The 19,316-nt window shown below is 40.7% G+C and overlaps 1 protein-coding gene across 1 annotated transcript in view; it reads left to right on the plus strand.

The window, feature by feature from the left end:
* Positions 1–15,078: 15,078 nt before the first annotated feature.
* LOC117392158 (leucine-rich repeat neuronal protein 3) overlaps positions 15,079–19,316 on the plus strand; it is a 28,453-nt gene continuing 24,215 nt past the window's right edge. The window contains exon 1 of the mRNA XM_033990171.2: positions 15,079–15,423. The gene's annotated coding sequence lies outside the window, so the exon portion shown is untranslated. The remainder of the gene's footprint in view (positions 15,424–19,316) is intronic.

A 19,316-nucleotide genomic window follows, 5' to 3' on the forward strand; every position in this document is an offset into this window, starting at 1 on the left:
CATTTTTCCTAAAGTGGCATTACAATTAGATTACAGTTTTGTATCTACATTTCACACACTATCCCAACTTGTTTAGTATTGTGACATGGGGAAACAGTTGTGATTAAAAAGGCGCTGTAACTTATTAATAGTGTATATCTATATCACAAAATCAGTTTTTAGAGTAAAAAGAAGACCACCAGTGTTTTTGTCATCTGCAAACTAGTAGACCTAAGTCAGGTTGCTGCACTGTTAGCATGCAAAGTTGTAGTTAGCAGTAGAATGGCGGTACACTCAGTTCAGGTCTTTGAATTTTGTGAAACATACTTATAAACTCCTTGCAGTGAAAAATTAAGATGCTAGGAATGCAGTAACAACTGGACAACTGGAAACCATCTAAAATGAACTAGCTCAGTTTTTCACGTTTTTTCAGACAGTAAAAATCATATACAGTGCCTTTAATACTAGATTTGTGGACTACTTAAGACCATACTTTCCAGATTGTGTAGCAGATTTATCAAAGGTTATGTTACAGCCAATTGAATAAGACTTTATGTGATAGTAGTATCGTGACTGCTGGCAGTACACACAACAAGTATACAATACCTCTCCTCGGCCCGGGTGCGCTGTACACATCACTTTCTTTATGTTGCTTGTAAAAGACCCATTTATAACTGTGAAATTCACTCAATACATTCTGCTGCCCTCTGCGGCCTCTCCTCCCTCAGTGGAACACATCACAAAATGTCACCAACAAACACTGGCTGAATATGCCTCCGAAACCTGCAATATCCAAACAAGTGGTAACATAAGTCACACTGCAAACACCTTGGGCCTTTTTTACACAATAGAATCATGCATTTTCCTCCTGGATCTAGGCAAGGCAAAGCAAGGCAAGTTTATTTGTATAGCACAATTCAAGTGTTTTACAGAATACGAAAGACATTAAAATCACAACACAAGCAACTCAAAATATAAATAATCATTATAAAATTAACATTAACAGTGAACAGTGCAGATAAAAAACTTTCAGCCGCATGCACAGCTAAACAGAACTGTTTTGAGCCTGGATTTAAACATTGTCAAAGTAGAGGCCTGTCTCACATCTGGAGGAGGCTATTCCAGGTTTTAGCTGCATAAAACTGGAATGCTGATTTCCCACGTTTAGTCCTGCACCAGCAGGAGGCCGATCCCTGAGGTCCCCGTGAGGTTCATATGGCACTAACATGTCGGAGCTATATTTTAGTATTAGGCCATGGGGAGACTTAGAGACAGTACACAAGTAGAGCTGCTTTATAATCTATTCTATGAACCACAGGGAGCCAGTGCAGAGACCTGAGCACAGGACTTATGTGCTGGTACTTCCTGGTTCTAGTCAGAACCTGAGCAGCAGCGTTTTGGATGTACTGCAGCTGATTTAACGCTCATTTGGAAAGACCAGTGACCAGGCCGTTACAGTAGTCTAACCTATTGCAAGTCTGGTTTAGACAGTATGCCTTTGATTTTTGCAATATATTTTAGATGATTAAAAGCTGCAGATGTTATTGATGTTGCTGTTAAAGTTTATGTTGGAGTCCATTATCACCCCTATAGATTTCTAGCCTGATTTGAAGGTTTTACTGACTGGAGGTGACTGCTGTTTATCTGAGTTTAGCTGGATAAAGTTGATCTGTTATATGCAGTAGTAGTGAATCCACTGGTCCATATCCACCTGATGCCAGTGACTGTCTTGTATTGGCCCCATTTTTACTCACTTGAAACCTATAGCTATTTACCATAAGATTTGTTTATCTGTTTTATTATTTATTATCTTTTTTGAAGGTGTACTAGCCTTTCTGGTTGGGTGTCTGCCATGGAAATGTATTAGAATGGAATAATCCACAATATGGCATTAAACTACTCAAGCTTGTATTGAATCAACTACAGATGTTTTATTGCTGAAAAACATGCTTTCTGACTATGAGCTGGATCACCTCTCCATAGATCTAACCTGTAAGCTTTGGAATCCTACCATTTCATTATAAAACATGAAAATCTAATTGAGGCCTCCACAAAGCTGGATGCATCCCTGTCTGTTTAGTCGTGAGCTAAAGTTGAGGTTTTGTCGGTGACTCCCCATCTCCTCCTCCACAACGCACAGGTTCAATAGGGTTTATGATGTGCTGACTTCACCCTTGACTGGTTTCATGAGGTATGGAGGTGACCGGGTCACCATATACAGGAAAGGTCTAAGGTACAGAGAGGGAGAGAAGTGCAGAATCAGCTGTAGTCACTGTGCGTTCTGTGACCCACTCATTCTTTATGGGCTGTACTGTTTTGTCCTGAAAATATAGAAGGAGGGATTCTGCTCAGTGCCTTTGAAATATGGCCATGCGCTTTAAACATTCTTTCCTATTCATTTTGGCTAAGTTTATTTGCAAATATCATTTTATTTTGGTTAGGTTGTCTAGCTTTTACATTATGAAGTTATGACATATGGTGTTAGCTATATGGACTCATCACCTAAATTAATGGTGTCCACTAGTTGACTCAAACTTTGCAACATTTCCACAACTATGTAATATATTGAACTTGTTTGTAGAACCTTATCAAATTAGCTGAAAATGGCTTGCTAACATGCTAATATTGTCTTGTTAGAATCTTCTTATTGGTTTTATTACTGGCATTTGGTGTTTTTTACTGTAAAGTCTATGGGACAAGTATTCAGTTATGTTTTCTTAACATTATCTGCAGTTACACAGGGATAAACATAACAGGATATCCATCCATCCATCCATTTTCTTCCGCTTATCCGGGGCCGGGTCGCGGGGGCAGCAGTCTAAGCAGGGACTCCCAGACTTCCCTCACCCCGGACACGTCCTCCAGCTCCTCCGGTGGGACCCCAAGGCGTTCCCAGGCCAGCCGAGAGACATAGTCCCTCCAGCGTGTCCTGGGTCTTCCCCGGGGCCTCCTCCCGGTGGGACATGCCCAGAACACCTCCCTAGGGAGGCGTCCAGGAGGCATCCTGAGCAGATGCCCGAGCCACCTCAGCTGGTTCCTCTCAACGTGTAGGAGCAGCGGCTCTACTCCGAGCTCCTCTCGTGTGACCGAGCTCCTCACCCTATCCCTAAGGGTGCGCCCGGCCACTCTGCGGAGGAAACCCATTTCAGCCGCTTGTATCCGCGATCTTGTCCTTTCGGTCATTACCCAAAGCTCATGACCATAGGTGAGGGTAGGAACGTAGATTGACCGGTAAATCGAGAGCTTCGCCTTCCGGCTCAGCTCCTTCTTTACCACAACGGACCGATACAGCGACCGCATCACTGCAGACGCTGCACCGATCCGCCTGTCAATCTCACGCTCCATCCTTCCCTCACTCGTGAACAAGACCCCGAGATACTTGAACTCCTCCACTTGGGGCAGAGACTCACCACCCACCCGGAGGGAGCAAACCACCTTTTTCCGGTCGAGAACCATGGCCTCGGATTTGGAGGAGCTGATTCTCATCCCAGCCGCTTCACACTCGGCTGCAAACCGCCCCAGTGCCTGCTGCAGGTCCTGGCTCGAAGAAGCCATCAGGACAACATCATCTGCAAACAGCAGAGATGAAATCCTGTGGTTCCCAAACCAGGCCCCCTCCGGCCCCTGACTGCGCCTAGAAATTCTGTCCATAAATATAATGAACAGAACCGGTGACAAAGGGCAGCCCTGGCGGAGTCCAACATGCACTGGGAACAGGTCTGACTTACTGCCGGCAATGCGAACACAGCTCCTGCTCCGGTCATACAGGGACCGGACAGCCCTTAGCAAAGAGCCCCGGACCCCATACTCCCAGAGCACCCCCCAAAGGACACCACGAGGGACACGGTCGAATGCCTTCTCCAGATCCACAAAACACATGTGGACTGGTTGGGCATACTCCCATGAGCCCTCGAGGACCCGATGGAGAGTATAGAGCTGGTCCAGTGTTCCACGACCAGGACGAAAACCACACTGCTCCTCCTGAATCCGAGGTTCGACTATCGGTCGGATTCTCCTCTCCAGCACCCTGGAATAGACCTTACCGGGAAGGCTGAGGAGTGTGATTCCCCTGTAATTGGAACACACCCTCCGGTCCCCCTTTTTATACAGAGGGACCACCACCCCGGTCTGCCATTCCACAGGTACTGTCCCCGACCGCCACGCGATGTTGCAGAGACGTGTCAGCCAAGACAGTCCCACAACATCCAGAGACTTGAGGTACTCAGGACGGATCTCATCCACCCCCGGAGCCTTGCCACCGAGGAGCTTGCCAACCACCTCAGTGACTTCAGCCAGGGTGATGGACGAGTCCGCCTCTGGGTCCCCATAACAGGATAGTCAAAGTTAAACAGAGCATTGGGAAGTAAAGTGAGTTTCCATGTTTCTGTCAACATCTGCAGCCGCAGCGTAGGCCCAGGTGTACACAAGCTGCACTTTTACTCTGCATAACTAATACATGAATACAAATACTGCACATCACCAGCCATTTTGTTTTATCGCAGTAATAAATAGATTTGCATACAAAGTATGACTATGCATACAAAATATGTTTTTCATAAAATATTAACTGGAAAATTAGACCTTGATAAATGTAACCTTAACTGTTACTGCAGTAAAGATTTTAGGCAGCCCCCAGTTAGAAAAGTTACATAGTGCATGTTTAAGTTGTCAAGAAATTATGATGGTTTACCCAACCAAAGGCCAGGGTGTGTGTGTGTGTGTGTGTGGGGGGGGGGGGGGGGGGGGGGGGGGGAGTGCGTTGGTGTGTGTGTGTGTGTGCAGGGGTGTGTGTGCAAGTGTGTTAAATATCTGTAAAATAAAGTCACTAAACAAAGAAAGGATGGAGGATAGAGATACTTACTCAATGATTTTAAGCGTTTTAAGAGTAATCATTGCTAAGTATTTGTTAGTTAACATAATTTAAGAGAACCTGTGTACTAACTCTGTGGATTATTAAGGTTACGTAATCCCTGTGTTACTAAGGTCAATTAGGGCAATATGTTTTCCCGAGTTTTACTTAGCAGTGATACTAATCAGGTAGAGAGGGTTTCAGCTGTGGTCATCTGGACACTGTTTTTCTAGAGGGTTCTGCTGCCATGCAGAAGCAGTTTTCAATTTGAAGCTCTGAGCTTTACTCTACTCTGAGTTAACAAAGTCCAGTCCCTCAGGGAGGAGTTTTAGAGAGAAACTGCCTTACCCTTGTGTACTGGCTAACATGATTATCAGCGGTTATGACCCTTTGTTTATTGGCTCACCTTCAGCATATTTAAGTACCTGACCATTTGGTTGGCTTGTTGGGGTTTTATTTGCACACTGTGACACATTTTTTCCGTGTCTGAGAGCATGTGCGTGTGTGCATGTGTGCATGTGAGGGATCTTTGGTGCTCACAGGTATCAATAGTGCAGACCCTTCTGTTCATCTACCCCAGGGCAGCTGTGGCAACAGAAGTAGTTCATCACAGGCTGTGCTGAGACTGGCGCTGAGGAAGAATAAATAAATTGCATTGTTTAAAAGTAAGGGAACACAAAATTGGGCTACAATCCAACACAATGAAGCAGGCTATAACGAGTTATCAAATAGGTCGTATGGAGTGACATATAGTATGTACAGATATGCACAAATGGACCATCTGGAATCTGTGTAATTACAGAAAAAAGCAAGAAAATTGTAAGCTCTGGGTCAGCAGACAATAATGGTGCATGGATATGGATTTGGCCAACACCAAGCTAGTTAACAAATGTGAATGTTATAGCACTTAGTCAATTTAAAATCCATTTACTGTTTCTTAAATACAGTAATGTTAAGTATTAATTGTCCATAAGAACATTCAACACAGCATATTGCGTAAGGAAGCGATTAAACATGCCCAGGCGATTTCTTAAGTATGCAATGACTCTTTCCAATTGCTTCATACAGACAAATAGTTGTTTTGCAGCAGTAGGCTTCAGGTTTAATAGCCCAAAACAGCTTTCAAAGGGCAACCAGTACATAAATAAAACCTTTGCATTCCAAATTCACGAAAAGGTTTATGCTGAATGCCTAACAAGCAAAGCAGAAGAAAATATGAAAAGTTAAAAAATATAAAGTTTGAACACCTGGGGCTTACTGCATCCAATTAAGCCCCTAAACAGGGCTGTGGCTCTGCATTTATTCATAATGGGCTCAGTTATAAGAGTCATAAGACATTTATTTATTTCTTCTTCGAGATCCAGAAAACATTCAACATGATGTAGATGGGAATAGAGATCTACCAATGTTTTTTTGGGGTTTTTTTGGCCGATGTTGATACCAGTTGTTCAGAATCCAGAGAAACTAATGGCCAATAAGCTAAGATATTTTTGGGCCAATATCTAAAGCCAATTTTGATCATTTTCCTTAAATTATGTAATTTAAATTCACCAAACTCACTCACAGCCCTTTTTTAGCACAGACAGATAAGAGCTGTGTACTGTGTGTCACATTGTGTGTGTTTTGTGTGTTCACCAGAACCAGACCAGATGGCTGGTCGAAACAAAAAAGAAAAAGCTGTTTCTGATGAACATTTCAGGCCACTAACTGATAAGTTATATATATTAGAGTCTATTTTTAGTGTATTTTTTAAGTCTATATATTTTTTTAATTATTTTAAGCTATATGTCTATTATCTTGTTTTATTGCATGTACCATTTTCCTTCTGTTCTAACTGCACGGTGCAATATTGGCATTTCTCCGCTGGCATTTTATTGGCATATATATATATATATATATATATATATATATATATATATATATATATATATATATAATCTAGGAATGAGTTAACGCCCTAATTCAAAAGTTCAGGATTTAACCACTGTTTGTTTTGTTTGACTGCCTTGGTCAGGCATTCATTTGTTACCCTGGAAACAGGAAAAGCATGGGAGGGTTTTGAACTTTAAAAATTAAATCAAGAACTAATAAGAAATAACTCTTCAAATCTGAACCTTTTTGACTTCTGTGTGCTTTTAATGTTGACAGCAAGACAGTCAGAAACACATGTCTATTCTTTGTACCATACAGCACCTAATATAATCTAGCATTTCATTATAATTTGAATATATTATCTTTTTGTGGAAGAATGGATGTTTTTCTTTATTTGAATTATGTATTTCTTCATATTTTTTCTATTTCAGTTTTATTTTAATAAGTGAACACACTCTAGACAGGCTACTTTATACCAAGACCATGTATTTACATTGTAATTAATTATTTATTTTATGGATTATTCTTTATATCACACTGTTGAGCAATGCCAATTTACAGTGACATCATAATTCAATTTTTATGCTAACCTTGCCTGAGATCCTTAATACACACTTCTCCTATACTTTAATAAAATGTAAGTACATCCATATCAAAACAAATGTGGCTGCTTACAAAATAAAAAAAATAAAATAAAATAAAACAAGAAAGGAAAGAAAACACAGGGGACTGGAAATCATAGTGGATTTTTGCAGAATCTACGAGCGAAGCATTACAGTCTGTCAGTAAAAGGTGAAAGACGTTTGTATTTGCTCGTTAATGTAGGTGACCAATGAGCTCCTTTGTTTCACATGCCTCCCTCTGCCTGTTAGATCTTTTCAGTGTTTAATGCAGCTTAAGACTAGAATGAAAACCCAATTCTTTTTCCTGGCGTTTTGTTATTGTACTTTTCCTACATCATGTTATCTGTATATATATATATTTTTTTTCCGTTACTTTTATTTGAAGCACTTTGGTCAGCTAAAGTTGTTTTAAATGTGATTTATATATATATATATATATATATATATATATATATATATATATATATATATATATATATATATATATATATATATATATATATATATATATATATATATAATATATGTTCTCCCACTTAGAAATCATGGAGGGTCTGAAATTTGTGAGAGACATAATCTAAAAAAAAATATCTGGAAATCACATTGTATGATTTTTAAATATTTTATTTGTGTGTTACTGCTGCAAATAAGTACTTGAACACCTGAGAAAATCAAATGTTTGCAATTGCAGAGGTCAAATGTTTCCTGTAGTTTTTCACCAGGTTTGCACACACTGCAGGCGGGATTTTGGCCCACTCCTCCACACAGATCTTCTCTAGATCAGTCAGGTTTCTGGAGTTTGAGCTCCCTCCAAAGATTTTCTATTGGGTTTTGGTCTGGAGACTGGCTAGGCCACTCCAGAACCTTGATATGCTTCTTATGGAGCCACTCCTTGGTTATCCTGGTTGTGTGCTTCGGATCATTGTCATGTTGAAAGACCCAGCCACGACCCATCTTCAATGCTCTAACTGAGGGAAGGAGGTTGTTCCCCAAAATCTCGCAATACATGGCCCCGGTCATCCTCTCCTTAATACAGTGCAGTCGTCCTGTCCCATGTGCAGAAAAACACCCCAAAGCATGGTGTTTCCACCCCCATGCTTCACAGTAGGGATGGTGTTCTTTGGATGGCACTCATCATTCTTCTTCTTCCAAACACGACGAGTGGAATTAAGACCAATAAGTTCAAGACCAAGGTTTCATTTGACCATAGGACTTTCTCCCATGATTCCTCTGGATCAACCAAATGGTCATTGGCAAACTCAAGACGGGTCTGGACATGTGCTGGTTTAAGCAGGGGAACCTTCCGTGCCATGCATGATTTTAATCCATTACGTCTTAGTGAATTACTAACAGTAACCTTGGAAACGGTGGTCCCAGCTCTTTTCAGGTCATTGACCAGCTCCTCCCGTGTAGTTCTGGGTTGATTCCTCACCTTTCTTAGGATCATTGAGACCCCACGGGGTGAGATCTTGCATGAAGCCCCAGTCTGAGGGAGATTGACAGTCATGTTTAGCTTCCATTTTCTAATAATTGCTCAGTGGACAGTGGATCTTTTTTCACCAAGCTGCTTGGCAATTGCTCCATAGCCCTTTCCAGCCTTGGTGAGGTCTACAATTTTGTCTCTTGTGCATTTTGACAGTTCTTTGGTCTTGGCCATGTTAGTAGTTGGAGTCTTACTGATTGTATGGGGTGGACAGGTGTCTTTATGCAGTTGACGACCTCAAACAGGTGCTTCTAATTTAGGATAATAAGTGGAGTGGAGGTGGACTTTTTAAAGGTGGACTAACAGGCCTTTGAGAGTCAGAATTCTAGCTGATAGACAGGTGTTCAAATACTTAGCAGTAACATACACATAAATTGTTTTAAAAATCATACAATGTGATTTCCAGATTTTTAGATTATGTCTCTCACAGTGGACATGCACCTAAGATGAACATTTCAGACCCCTCCATGATTTCTAAGAGGGAGAACTTGCAAAATCACAGGGTGTTCAAATACTTATTTGCCTCACTGTATATATACATATATACTGATTCAGAGCACACATGGAGATAAAGGCACAATGAGGAAGGTTTCTGCCAGACAAATACATCAGATTAAAAGAGCAGCTGCTAAAATGCCATCACAAAGAAGCAAACAGGTATTTGAAGCTACTGGTGGCTCTGGAGTCCTGCGAACATCAAGGTGTAGGATTCTCCAGAAGCTTTCAGTTATGCATAAACCTTCTATTCTGCCACCCTTAACCAATGCTCACGAGCAAAAATGGCACCAGTTGGCCCAGAAGTACATGAAGACTAATTTTCAAATAGTTTTATTCACTGATGAGTGCCGTGCAACCCTGGATGGTCCTGATGGATATAGTGGTGGAAGGTTGGTGGACGGCCACCATGTCCCAACAAGTCTGCAGCGTCAGCAAGGGGGTGGTGTAATCATGTTTTGGGCCGGAATCATGGGGAGAGAACTGACTGGCCCCTTTAGGGTCCCTTAAGGTGTGAAAATTATCTCTGTAAAGTATGTGGAGTTTCTGACTGACCACGTTGTTCCACAAAAAGAAGAACAGTGCTTTTTAGCAAAATCACCTTCATGTACATGTGTTGCAAGGAATACATCTGCATCATTGGCTGCTATGGGCAGAAAATAAGAAAAAGTCAAGGTGTGGCCCCCATCCTCCCCTGACCTCAACCCTACTGAAAACCTCTGAAGCATCCTCATGCGATAGTTCTATGAGGGCAGGAGGCAGTTCACATCCAAACAGCAGCTCTGGGAGGCTATTCTGACATCCTGCAAAAAAAATTCAAGCAGAAACTCTCCACAAACTCACAAGTTAAATGGATGTGAAGAATTGTGAAGCTCCTATCAAATAAAGAGTTCTACGTTAAAATGTAACTTCATCTGTTAAAATGTTTTAATGAAATAGCTTTTGATTTCAGTAATATGCAAATGCTTCTAAATGAAAAATAAACAAATGACCATTTTTAGTTCTTTACAACAGTAACATGGTTTGAAACTCTTGTGTGCGTAATAATTTGGAACAGTGCATTTTGAGTTTTCATTTTTGAAAACATACTGTTATCATTGGGAGGTTTGCTCAATAACATTTGAATTGTACTGTAAAGGTTGATGACTTGAAAATTATGATGACTGTCATTTATACTGACAATTTGGCAAAATCGGAGAAAAATATAATTTGCATAATAATATGGTCTGCAGTTTCCTCCGCAGAGTGGCTGGGCGCACCCTTAGGGATAGGGTGAGGAGCTCAGTCACACAGGAGGAGCTCGGACTAGAGCCGCTGCTCCTACACGTTGAGAGGAGCCAGCTGAGGTGGCTCGGGCATCTGCTCAGGATGCCTCCTGGACGCCTCCCTAGGGAGGTGTTCTGGGCATGTCCCACCGGGAGGAGGCCCCAGGGAAGACCCAGGACACGCTGGAGGGACTATGTCTCTTGGCTGGCCGGGGAACACCTTGGGATCCCACCGGAGGAGCTGGAGGACGTGTCTGGGGTGAGGGAAGTTTGGGAGTCCCTGCTTAGACTGCTGCCCCCACGACCCGGCTCCGGATAAGCGGAAGAAAATAGATGGATGGATGGATGGATAATAATTTGGAACACAGTGTAGATGATATCATGCACACCATAAGATCCTCTAATCACTGTATCAGGGTGTACTGTATACTGTTCTCCTGCATGGACCTGAGTGGAGCTGAGGAACAGTCGGAGCAGTTTGGACCACAGGCCTGCACGCTGACAGATGAGGTATGGCTCTATCCCGCAGACTGTGGATAACCCCGACCGACCTGCAGGAACATCAGTTTGTAGAACATTGTGTTAGAGAATCCTCCCGGGAGCCGAGAGGGAGCTCAGCAGCTAATAGGTACAGATATCCATTTTCTTCTCTGGCTGCACCCGCGCTCTCATTCCACCACACTGCAAAAAATGTCCATCTTCAAGCTGACAGCAACACATGGGAAGTGGCATCTGGACCAAATCATGTGTGGTTTTACTGGGTATTACTATACAAAAAATAGAGAAATTTAGTTTATCTAATCTTCCTCCAGTACAGCTAAATGAGACATAAATAAACAATAAACAGATAAGTGGAAGGAATGAAAATTTATTGTAAACATAAGTGCGACTTCATTAGTATTAAAGTATAGTCATTATTCATTCACTTTGCACTGAAGACACAGCTGCCCTAGGTTGACTGCTAGAAATGTGGCTGCCAATCTGTGCCAATGGTCTCTCCAACCACCATCAATTCCTCATTAATTCACAAAGACAGAATCGATAACTTGTCTTGCTCAAGGACAACAATATAATGGTTGGGCCTAGAACTGACTGTTTGTGGGTGACAGTAACTCAGTTGGTAGAGTGTTTATCCACTGATCTGAAGGCTGGTGGTTAGAAACCTGCTTCCACAGATGATTGCTGTTTTTGTGTCCTTGATGTAATGCGCTTTGAGTATATAGAAGGTATATAAGCTATATAACAAAGTGACCATGGCCATTTATTGTAATCTGCATTACTGTTACTTGTATTCTTCATGAATATATTTGTTACTACATTCATTTCATATTTATATTTCTACCATGTCAGCACACACCCTTTCAGTTCCGTGGAAAATCTGCCCATCTTAAAGCCTTACTATGTGGAGGGTCCAGCAGCTGTTATGTCGTTGTTTGTGCTTTTTCTAGAATGGTCCGCAGTATGGCATTAAGTGTATCTATCTTCATGGAGACCAGCAGGTTGTGCCACCAGGTCTATTGATTACAGGTCAGGAACCACTCACCCATTCACACACACATTCATACACCAGTGTACGCAGACTCTGGTGTCTTCATGCATTCATCTGTGGGAGCTGGAATCGCATCATGGAATCACATCTGTAGTTCAGTGGATCTGACTACTCTACAAATGATGTTTATGTCAAGAGTGGGATTTGAACCGCCAACCTTCAGATTAGAGAACATTCTACCAACTGAGCTACTGTCACCCAAACCCACCCATCCTCAGCAAGGCATTAATATCTCCATCTCCAAGCAACAAGTCTACGCTGTATAGATCCCACTCTCGTTGCACTGATTGAGGCTAATCATTATGAAGTGTTAGGTTGGCATTTGGGGTTCATGTGGGTAATGTAATGGGATTAAAAGCACTGTAAACGAAATAGCTCTGATGCTGCACATTAAATAGAAACTTATGCAAATTAGCACAAGGTGAGATTAAGTACACTGGTCTACTGAGGCTTGTGGGAGGGTTCACAACTCAAGCTTTTAATGCTCTCAATATCTTCTGTTAAACAAGGTTGTTATTACAGTGAGTTAGAACCTTAGTGCCTGTTAAGTCTGGTTAGACTCCACCACAAAAGGCTTGCACACACTTTAGTATAGAGCTCTAAAAAGCTATGTGATCAGAATGTTCAACATTCTCAAAAGTCAACTACATTTTCAGTGATTACCTGACATCAAATGCTACAATTTTTGAAATTTTAGCATAGAAATGTCAGTTATTTTGCTTCTCTATATTACAAGTGACAGACAAATACTGTTTTCTAGCCTAAAACATTATTTCAGCTTTGCAAAAAGTATAATTTGGTGTGAAGGATGTTACAAAACTTTAGACAGAGTGAAAAGCTATTTCTATAAGTTATCATCCAGTCAAAAATCAACAGTTTGCCATCATCAAAAAATGGTAAGTGATTAAAATAATTATGAATGCACTAATCCAAGTATCTGCTAGTATAAGTTAAATATATTTAATGATACCAGGACAAAGACTGAAAATAGAATGTATTTCCTTTAAACACAAACATGCATAATGTAAAACTGTAACTGTTGTAACTGTTATTTGTAAAGTAGCTATTATTATTATTATTATTATTATTATTATTATTATTATTATTATTATTATTATTATTATTATTATTATTGTTATTGTTATTGTTATTATTATATGTTTGGGGCCAACATGGACCAGTATATCATCTTATTACACCAGTTTATAGACCAAACTTTAGTATTGACTCACACTTTCTTCCACCAACATTTTCAATATTGGCACCAATATCAGATACCAGTATCATATCAGTGCATTGCGAAAAAATAATCACCTATTCAATAAACCAATAATGAAAATATACAGGCTCTGGTAATGCTTTCTAACTATTCTCTGATATCACTCACATGTGATTGGTTTAAATCAGAACAATCTTTATTTTTCACATTTTTACGGTATTCTGCAACTAATCCCAATTTCTCTATTGAAATTACATTATGTTCCAATTTTCCCTTCTGTTGGATCCATTCCAGACTTTAGAATAGGTTTGATCTATATAAATGAGTGCACAATGGATCCAGATGGCTTGCTGGTGGTCCAGAGTGAGCCTTGGACAGTCCCTATATTCAGTCACAGAGCGGGCACAGATACACTCTGGTTCTGAATGTGAGAAGCAGATTCCATCTAATCGAGCTATACATCTGAGCAGGAGTCACAGCACTGATGCTGGTCAGAGCTGCCACCTCATCCATCTTGTGGTCCAACACTTTGGCTGGTCTAACATTTTCTCTCATCCTCCTACAAAACATAGTAAGTGAAACTCGTTTGATTTGGAGCATTCTCAAAGTTTATTTACATAGAAAAAAAAACAAAAAAACAAAACAAAAAACAAACATTCTTGTGAATTCTGTCAAACCAGTATGATAGTTCTCAAGTGAAGTGAATTATGGATTATAATACACTGTGTAATAGGAAAGCTGGGTAACAGTATGTAGGTGACTGTAACATGTATTATCTGTAGTTAAATTGCTATGAAGGCACCATTTATAAACTAAGGACTGCTTCAGGGGTGTCCCATTTACAAAATGTATTCACTTAAAGATACACAAAACTGGTTCTTTTTTTTCTTTTTTTTTTAGCTTTATGGCAAAACACATCAACACAACAACTCAAAACATTTTGAGTCTTTGTATTTTGTTTTATTCACACGTGTTTGAGTAATTCTTGATTATTAGTCTGTCTACATCTCCAAAGCTCAAAATGTTCTGTTCCACATGTAGTGGTAATTTTCAAGTTAACAACTACCTTTTACCTTTAGTTCAGTAGAGATTGGCAATTCCTCAGTTATCCCAATGATTCTAGTGAAGGTGTATGGGAGTGTAAAAACACAGTGGAGCACTTCCTGTATTACCACATGACATTGCAAAATGGAACAGAGTGTTTTCTGTTCGTGAGAAGAACTCTAAATAGAACTACAAAAATCAAAGCCTAAATATGCAGTGTTTGTGTTAAACAGGTGCGCATCAAACAAAACACAACTCCAGGTATGTTTGTAATAAGGAAACAACATTATAGAATAGATCAGAAAACAGCATAGTAAGGGCCCTTTAAAATCATTATAAATACATTGATAAGTAAATCATTTAGAACACAATCTCTTGGTCTTTATATATAGGCATAGGTTTTCTTTGTTTTCTTGCATTAATTCCATCATCACAGCTGTACGGGCCCACGTGTAAATTGGGAGAGACACTGGATTTTCAATAAAGACCTGAAAACTCGCCTAATGTTTATAAAGGGGGGCATTTTTGCAGCGTGCATCACCTCGCCTGGAAGAAGCCACAGACGGGAGACTGTTTGTGGGATATGATTGGCGTTTCGCATCGACCAATCAGAGGCTGGATGCTGCGCGCACCTCGCACGCTTCTCGCTCTCTATTGGCTGTTCTAGGCAGAGTCGGGGGTTGTTCTGATATTAATGACTGCTGAGGAGACGGCGGTGCATCTATGTGGTCCGCCTGACACTTGATCGAGGGAGAGATGCGTCCTTAACAGCCGCTGTGAAGACGGGAAGGGAAGGGCACAGGGAACACATGCATCTGTCCTCGCGCTCCAGCCGCACTCTGCTCTTGGACTTGCTTGACTATTTTTGAGCTGTATTTCAGCGTTTTACTGGGGAAGAAACTGATTTCTGGTCAACTGTAAAAATCTGACGAGCACACGTTGGTGACTGGTTGTATGTTGAGCGCGGTGTCTCGTCGTTGGAGCGGCGAACTTGATGGGATTATAGCAAACAACACTGCGTCGTTGGATAAAAAGCTAATATTTGGTAAGTGCAATGTATTTAGCGCTGGATTGCTCTTCATTTCATTTGAATTGATCCACAACACCGAGACAAAAATGCGCAAGTTAATGAAAAGCAGACGAAATGGTTTCACGGCTATTGGCTGTTTTTTGAAACAAGTACAGTTTTATACCCCTAAAATCTATTGATCATAGCGGAATACAAACCTGTCGTGTATTTAATGTAGAACAATACGTTTTTAGTGGCCTTATCTTTACTTGGTGATGATAAGCGCTTTTGCGCAACTATGCAGCTTATGACTTGACCGCAAATAATTGGCGCAGGTATTAGCCTATTTAAGTATGACCAGGGTAATTTTGGTCAAATCATCCATCTAGGGCGTGCGCGCGCGTGTGTGGACTGTTGGACTGACAGGCTGCGTCCCCAGGTCCTGCTTAGTGTGCGCACACCAGACACGGCTCCAAGAAATCCACAGAATGGTGGCCACCCCTCCCCTCTCTATCGCTCCCTCTCCTCTTCTTTCAAACCTTCCTGTTGCAAACACAAAGTGGCTACTGACCCGCGCAGCCAGAGCACGTTTAGACTCTATTTAAACACGCCAGCTCACTCGTTAATGTCGCAGTGCCCGCTTTCATTGGAACGGCCATGTCGTAACGCTGCATCCAGATTTAACGTAATTATCAGCGAGGCTTGTACAGCAGCATCTCTTCACCTGCCGTACGCCCCCACACTGGCCATGTTGTGGATAAGGACAGAGAAAAGCTAGTCACTAATCTCTAAGTACATTGTGCTGGCTCTCCATCTCCCTCCTCTGTGCCGCTCTTTCATAGCTCAGCCTAAAACGTGTCATCTGCCAAATGGATTCCTCGTGAATATTTCAGAGGCAGATAAACGGATAATGAGCAGTAATGACACATGTGATTTTCACCGATGGAGCCGCTGAATGTGAGGGCTGTAATCTTTTATGGGACGTGTTTACCAATTGTCCAGTGTTTCTGTGGAAAGGCACAGGTACAATAGTGGGCTCAGTGAGCCATGACTCACCCAAAGCAGCTGTAAATTCAGTCAAACACAGTGAAATGCCACAGGAGGGCTATCAGAGCCGCTTTTACATCAGCCTCAGCGGCCCACACAATATGTATTGTTCCTGCTCTATTCCAATAATCCCACTACCTGCTGATGCAGCCATGATCAAGCATTAGGAACACTGAAAAGACAGAAAAAGTGACTAGTGAAGTAAATATATTTTCTAATAAATACAAAAGTGTGCACAAACTAGGTGTGTTCAGAAGCAACAACAGCCCAGTGAGTTTACATTATGCATCATTATCTCACAACAATCTATAGCACTGTCCCATGGTGATAAAAAAAAAAAAAAAAAAAGCTTCTTCATTAATTTTGGCACATTTGTTCAAAACAAATCAATATTACATATCTACACCAAGTTATACACTTAACGTGAGTGGCTTTGCAGATTGCCTATTGATCTATGTGTGAAAATAGAGGGAGGGGAGGAGTGTGCCTGCAGTGGCCTTGTGGAGGCTGGGGAGGCATGACAGTAGTGTATGGGAGTTCCTTAGTCATTGCTCTACAGACAGGAGGCAGGTGTCTCTGAAGTGATGTGGAGGGGCAAAACTCAGTTAGATATGACGCTGGTACTAAATATATTTCGTCACTGACAAATTAATGTGCGAATTTATTCTCACTTTCCATAATGATATTAAAGAGGCGCCCCAGGATCTGCGGCTGCTCCTTACTGAAATACATGTAAACATATTCAAAGCCGGCTGCAGGAGGAGGCTGCGCAGCGAGGCATGCGCTCTGTGATAGCATCCTGCTCTATACACACACACAGATACACACATGCACACATGCACTCACAAGGACACACATGCACCCCTCGACAGAGGGCAACAGGGCTTTACTTTCTTATCTGGTGAAGCTATTGTTAAAATCAAATTAAAATAGAATGAAATGCAGAGCGAAGAGGAGCTGAAGAACAGAACCGGCCTCTATAGCGTCATGACATTTCTGTTGTTTCTGTCCATATCAAAGGTCAGGTGAGATGTGCCCTAACTCCTTTGCACGCTTTGACATTTACTATCGTCTTTTGCATTGTAGATTTTCTACCTTTACATCCATATGTTTTAAATGACACAACTACTTATACAAGGAGTAAGACAACAGGACCTTTTCTGGTACGGGGTAGGGCTGGAAGATTAAGCACAATCTAATTGAAAATCGTAATTTGAATGGACGCAAATGGCAAAGGCTGCGATATTTGAAGTACCATAAATTCTGTGTAAAAAACTGCTGACCCTGTAGTTTAGATCTGTACAAACATGTTCTGAAATGTGATTCTTGTTCATATTTATCTCAGTTCATATTTCAGTCTTTTAGTCAATTCTTCTGGATGCGTTTAAAATGTGAACTTTAAAACTAATCTAATTACAATGCTTGCCAGAGAAGCTGTTTAATAATCTTCCTTATTGTGTGGTGTTTTTTAATAGTTTTGATCACAAATTCAGCATATGCAGTTGTTTAGTTCTGCATGCACAGATTAGAGTTGGACATATGGTTGCATTTCAGAAAGCAAATGGAGGATGGTCTCTACGTGATCATTCAGAAAAACCTCAGAGTAGGGCTGTGTATATATATCACAATCAAATCTAAATCACTATTTCAGTTGGATAATTAAATCACAGTTATTTATATAAAAGAATGTCCTAAAATCCTAAATATGCATGTCTTTATGTAGAAAAAATCTTGTATGGAGTTCTTATATTAGTTTATCCTTTCATATTTCAGTTTTCAGTTCACTTTCAAATGTTAAAGAAGACCTGTTGTGTCTGTTATATAGTTATACTCTATGATACCCGTAGAGTATGGACCAATTTTTAAATCACAATGTTCATTTTAATGATTTAATAAAAGAAACAAGTCCACTGACTTCCGCATTAGAAAACTGCGGTGCCCAATGGGAGCTGACGTCACCATAAACGTCATCACAACAAAGAGCCATGGAGCTGTTCGCCCCTCCTATGGACAGCTGCAGATCGCACTAGCAAGCAGCAGATTTTTATTCATTTATTTATTTATTTTTTCATTTGTATTAAAATGACTACATGACGCTGCCGAATCCTACACATATCATTGATTAAAAATAAAATTGAAGAAAGAAGTAAGTGGGGTGTTGAGAACAGAAAGAACGGGGATTAATCGGCAATATGGCGTCTTAAAAATAAGCAATGAAAGATTGTTCAAACATGCACAAATCACTCCAAAAACAGCTTTGAGGGGGAAAATGAGAGAGGGAAACACCTATAACATGGTTCAAGCTCTAAAAAGTTTAATTTGCATAATAGATCTGCTTTAAAACACGTGTTTTGTTTTGTTTGTTTTTTTATGTGCGCTCCGAACAGAATATTACATTTTAAACATAAATCGCAATTCTAATTTTTTTTTTTTTTTTTTTTTTTTTTACTTAATTGTCCCGTGCTTACCATAATACACCTTCTGTGCTGTTGACAGTGTGTAAAACATGCACATACCAAAACTCTGAATCATGTCAGTGGATGCATTTATAACAGGGCATAGCAGGATACCATCACAGCTTCCACCAGTCGTTGTGCGATTTCCATGTGCTAGCTATTCATCTGTTTTAGCAACAGTGGGAGCGAGTGAAAACAGAAGAAGAAATCTATATTGAACCCCATGAAATGATAATAGAGAGGTCCGAGCCTGCGATAAATGCATTTCTGTGGCACATAATGATTGATTTTGTCTGCCGTAGCTCCGTATTCCCTGCGGCACGTGGCCCCTTGACCACTCATATATTATTCATATAAATATAGATAGCTGCGCATCTCCAGGCCAGCGCATATGCCACATTTGCACCTGCAGATTCAATTTATGCC

Source organism: Periophthalmus magnuspinnatus, chromosome 23, assembly GCF_009829125.3.
Source record: "Periophthalmus magnuspinnatus isolate fPerMag1 chromosome 23, fPerMag1.2.pri, whole genome shotgun sequence".
NCBI lineage: Eukaryota > Metazoa > Chordata > Actinopteri > Gobiiformes > Gobiidae > Periophthalmus > Periophthalmus magnuspinnatus.